Raw genomic sequence first — 6000 nt, 5'->3', positions numbered from 1 at the left:
TCGTTTTGTTTTCTTTCAGTTTCAGCCTGACCAAACGAGGACCCACTTGTGTCGTGCTGTGTGTAAGTGCCACTAACAGGAACCACTCTCAAACCGAGGCCGGTCATTCAAGGACAAGGCGGTGAGGTGGAGATGATGGTCAACTTGCGGGTAAATTCGTGATTCAGCTCGACTGTTTGTATCAGACCGGTGACGCACATACGAATGGTAATGGAGATAATGGTTTGTCATTGAGAGACTGGCCCTCACCAACCTCACCAATTGAGTGACTCACCAACCACTTCGTTCCGGAGGCGCCGCTCGATGGTCGTATCACTTTCACCTGTTTATTGATTAGGGGAGAGCATGAACTAATCTAGCTGATTAATCTAGAACGTTGTATCGGTGATTAGTGGCTGATATTGTATTTTAAATTGTTAGTTACAATGGTTCCATTTGAAGCACATCTTTACAACTCCAATTTCTTCGAAGAAAATAATTAAGAATAGCGCACTGCATTGGGGAGAACTTTATTTGCTGAGCTGCTGCGTAAGCTCTCGTTAGCTCATCAGCAGTAACGAGGAGCTTATCAGGAGTTTCATGGCAATCCGCATGGCTGACGAATGGTGATGTTTGTACCATCAATTATCATTACTGCGCTGTTCATGTCTGTCACAGGATAACAAGCAGATAATGCTTGATATAGCTAAACCGTGGGCCTTTTCTTACGATAGCCATGATGACGGTGCTGTTTGTGTTGAAACAATTTGATAAACGTATTGCAGATCCTTTTTGGGTGGAAGCGAAATTGATTGAATTGAGATTGGGATACAAGTTGAATTCTTCGCTGGCAACAAGTGCATTAGGTTTATAAAAATAGATAAAAACGCATTCAATTCACGCTCTTGTAGTACAAATGAATATAATTGTGTATTGTATCATACAGAACTAAGGAAAATGCGATATAATATTGGATTAATGATACTTTGCTTACACTTTATAACGAACAAACATAACGTTGGTTTTTCTTTTAAAGATACTCCACTATCTCCTCATATCCTGGGATATGAGTATGCAAGCCTGTCCAGTAGTCCTTATGCAAAATTAGATTTCAACTGATTTCGCTTTCATTCTATCATTGCATCAATTAAGGCACAACTTGCTTTGCTCTCTATCGAATCACGGTGATGAATCGTAAACTGTTGCGAAAACAATATGGAATTGGGGGGAGAGTGAGTATTCCTCCAAACGACCGTTTGGAGCGACACACATAAAAAGTCCAATTCGGTGTAAGCTAATAAAAGTGCCGCAAAAAAGGGGTTTACGAAAGGACAAACAATTCCCCGAACGGGACCGTGGAGAGCGATACACGGCGCAAAATGTTTGCCACAATCACTGGCTGGAGGCCCGTTTACCCTTTCTAGCTAGCTTGCCGGTACGCTTCGGTGACAGTGACAGGATTTGAATGGATCGAGCAACGCAGCGAAGTTGAAGTGATGAGGCATCGGGGGGAAAAAACATAAAAAAAAACAAGTTTAGCGAAGCTTGGTGTGGCTCGCAATCTAACCGATACTCGTACCGAACCACGCAAAGGACCCAAGTGGCTGCTGCTTCGTGTGCTAAGGACTGGTTTGATGCGGCGTTCAGTCGTTGCGGATACGATAGCAGCCAGAATGCTCGGGATCGGGCGCACCAAAAGTCACATGAAAATCGATCATAGGACGCGGCCTTCTTTACGCCAGATTTCCTCGCACTCCCCACTAGAAGCGGAAAGTGAAGTAGATCAAATCCAGCCCGAGCAAGCCGGAAACCCGGAAAGTCGATAATCGATCGATTGGCAACGGAGGTGCAGTTTCATACAGTTACCGGTTTATGGTTTAAGCTTTCTGGCAGCAGCACCTGTGCCCGCTGGAAGGCCGAATTAACCCCTCCGAATTGCCGTATTCTCGGTGTACCTTATGCCGATCCTTCTTTGGAGGTCGTAACTTTCACTCACGCGTCAGCTTTTGGCCGCCGTCGCAATATGATTTTCCTATTATCATTATCATAATATAATCGTTTTTCGTTCGCCGTCGCTTTAGGGAGCTGTTGCGGTGAAAGTGTGTGCGCGTGTGTGTATTGGCATCCGGAGAAATAAAACCAAGGCCCCCCTGGAGCCAACACTCATGGCGGATGGTGGTGGCAAAAATGTGATTTCATCTGAATTTCCTCGCTAGCACGGCTAGCGTGCTAGTTCGCCTTCCTTCGTTGGTGAGATGCTCTCACCAAAAACATAACGCCACGTGAAAGACGGTGATAAAAAAATGATTCAATTCATGCACTGAAAGGCCAGCTTTTGCGTCTCGTGCTCCAAGGCAAGTTCACCGCAGGGATGGCTCCCACGTGGCTTGAATGTGAAATCATGCTGCTCGTTCCACTTTCGGCATGCACAAGTGTGTATATGTATGCCTAAGGAAGGTAAAGTGCATACGGCGTGTGTGAGTAGATGCCAACATTACACCAAACAACGAAAAGACGCTTCTAGTGCTGCCACAAAGGCGCCGACCCAGGTGTTTGTTAGTGGATGTTCAACAGGCTTAGTGAACATTTAATTCCCTTACCAACTCCACTTGACCAGCTGTTCGCCAAATGGCTTTTGTTTGAGTGTTTTGTTTAGAGCAGGAGTTTGTAAAAGTTTGGAAACAAATCATAAGTGAATAAATTGAAATTTCTATCTGGCGTTGTAGTTAGTAAGGCTTGAAACAGTAACTGAGGTTGAAGTAAGTCTTACATTGATTGGAAAGCGTTGGTAAACCATCATGGGCTTTATCGTAAACAACATAAGATTGTATGAAGTACAGTTTTCCATAATTTTGAATAAAAAGTTTAAAAACTAATTTTTTTAAAAAGTTAAAATTCTTTTGGTGCAACTTCCGCTGTCTAAATTTATTGGGTCCGTTGAATAATACATCTCATAAGTGAGTAAGGTGGATAAGTAGAGTTCTACCATCGTTATTACTTTAGTATTTCATTTTTTCTAAACTACGATTGCAACGTAAAACGTGAATTAAATGACGGATGTTGCCATCCGAGCATTAATTTTCCGCGAATCCAACGACGGCGGCATCCGGTTTCAGAGCAGAGATAGTACTGCATTTTTTACTCAAATACACAGAGGTCATGTGGTACCTGCACCAAGAATTGCTGTTCGCCCACAGAAGAGCCGCACCATTGTCCAGCACGGTACAAAGGAATAAATAAAAATCCCTTCCGCCAAACAATGGTGCTACCGTGCATAAATTAAAGTTGCCAAAAGAAAAAGTTACCACCGACAGACGGACGGCCACCACCGTTGGCAACATCGTCCTGTTGCTGAATCCGATTCAAGCTGTGGACACCCGCCCGGCGGTGTGCTGTGGCCGGTGGTCGTGCGTGAAGGAGGCAGAAAAGCTTAAACAACTGTGCCGAAACGGATCGATGAAGCGAGAAAGCTCCCACAGCTGAGCTGCCTCGCTAGGTCCTGTCAGGGATGCTAGGTAGGCAGGTTGGTCGGTAGTCTGGTTGCTGTATCCACCCCCCCCGAGGCTGGCACGGTTCACAGGTTTTCTTTGAGTGGAATTTTGTGTCGTTTGCAAGTGTCCGACTGTGCGTGAGACATGTACCCAAGCCCTGGACCTCATTTCATGTCGTTCACACGATTCCTCACTGCTTCCCACACAACAGGATGGAATTGTGCCTTTTTCGAAAACGAAAATGTCACAATGGAACTCGCTTCTTTCTCCATTCACTGGCACTGAAAAAAAGCCTCGGTGGCACACAGCAGAATAGGTGAGTCAACCGGATGTAGGTGCGTACCAGCTGAACGGTTTTATCCCCGAGAAGGGTACCGCACGTACCTCCTCCTACTAGTCATCCGTTGTGCTCGCTGAGTACATTCAAGTCGGAGCACCATCGATACGGATGCTAACTGGAAGTTTGCGTTGGGTTGTCGGTGTGGCTGTGGGCGATGTCAAACACCGAGTTCCTGGATTGGGGCGGTCGGTTGGTAAACGTTGCCGGTGTGCTTGTTATAGTACTTTCGGTACCACGGTCACTGAGAGAAAAGTTTCAAGAAGCTACCTGTGCTCGGTATCGTGGTCCGCAACTTAGCCAGCCTATTCCGGGATCGCTGTTTGCTGACAAAGTTTAAATGTTGCGATCCGTTTCAGCGAGGCAAACAGTGCGGTACAGAAGTTCCAACATGATGGTGAGGCAAATCTTGAATCAGCGACAAGCTTTTCAGCCTCTTTTTGCGCAAGGCAGACACTGAACCTTTAACTTATTTAGATTTAAAGAGAGGAATGTAATCAAATTCGGCTTTTTTCTTTTCATCTTCGTGCTTGCTGCTACCTTACATTCTACCGGGAACATTCCGACTGCTTTCAACCTCTTCAGACTGTTTTCCCAATGTCAGCATTGAGCCCCAAAAACCAACATTCTCTCTTATCACGTAGAACCATCTTAGCTTGATCAGTTTGTCCACAAGACAGACTCCAAGCAACAGCGGAATGCCGCCGAGGTATCAAATGACGAAGAAGATTGTTTTTGTAGGAAGGAAGGAAACAAGATTTATGTTTATTACTGAAAGCTTGCGAAGGTGATAGTGGCCATCGTGCGATCTGCGATAGTGACCATATTTTAGCTTAATGTCAACTCATTTCAACAGCTCCAAATAGTAGTCGTCGGCTGACGTCTTTTCCGCGTGTTTACCAATGACTCTCGGTGTGTGGAATCGAACACCATCAATAACCAACGATTGATGGTTCATAATATCTGGCGGTTTACCATTTAATCTCGAATTTATTGTAACATTTCTGCCAACGTGTCGAATTAAGCCAATCGGTGTCTCTATAAGCGCACAAATAGTAAACAGTTTAGATCGTATTCGAATGATTGGTGGTACGGTTTCAAGCGGGCATGTTAGGAGTTTCCCTAACGTAGATCCTAGCAACTTTAAGCTTTCGGCGAAGAAGGGAAACACTTTAAGCCTGGGGCAGGATCCTTTGAAGTGGAGTTGATTTATCTCCTGGATCGTTGGTCTCATTCCTCCTTCGGGCACTCTTGCTGAGGGGCTTCGTTTTTTGGCGTTTCACGGATGATCTGGTTGCCACCGACTGTGAAGGAAAAGCCAATCAATTAAATGTCCCAACAAACTCACGCCGCACAAACGCTCAAACTCCTCGCTCACTCCGTGCTGGCCACCTCCCCCCCCCCCATATATCTTCCGTGAATTTGTTTTGCTTCCAGTCGGCGAAGAACCCCCGGGAACTATTTGCTTTACTTCGCCTGTCTAGTTACATATTTGCCACCGACTGAAACTAATTGCTTACCTAGCTTATGGGGCTGTGGCAGTCATTTTCACACATTTTCTGTCATCATTAAGCTTGGCGGTGCGTAGCATTAACGGTTGATCGGAATATCCGAGCAGCAGCAATCGGCACTTCGGTGGATTAGCCACGCAGCCACAGTTTACCGATTATTATGCGGAGTTCGAGCCCTTTAGGGAATGAGCTTTGTTTGTTTTGTCCCTGTTTTTTTCCTTCTTAGCTGAAATGAGTTTGCCCCGATCACGGTAAAGCTTACCACATGGGCGCTGCTCTGTAACTTTAGCTTAGAGGAAATAAGTTCACTTCCCCATGGACAGCACGTGTAACGAGTTGCCTATGTGTTCGGACGATGTTGATGTTTGGATACTAGACGGAAAAAAGCAAAACTTCATCCCAACATACCCTGAAGGCCCGGAAGGATGTGCGTTGAGCAAATCATAATCGTGGATGTGTAAGTGCTTTGATTCGCTGACTGTTAGGCATAATGCCCAAGATAAAGCAGAAGTTTATGAAAATACACATACAGTTTATATACGTTTAAGAAATCCGTTACACTAATACGTAAGTAGAACGTGGTGAGTCAACCGCAATGGTTCCATTTTCGTTAACCTTATGGTTTATCGTATCTGAATATGTTAAATTCAATTCTATACGAAATAGTATAAGAGGTAATGCA

The sequence above is a fragment of the Anopheles aquasalis genome, chromosome 2, assembly GCF_943734665.1.
Source record: "Anopheles aquasalis chromosome 2, idAnoAquaMG_Q_19, whole genome shotgun sequence".
Lineage (NCBI taxonomy): Eukaryota > Metazoa > Arthropoda > Insecta > Diptera > Culicidae > Anopheles > Anopheles aquasalis.
This window is presented reverse-complemented; position numbering follows the sequence as displayed.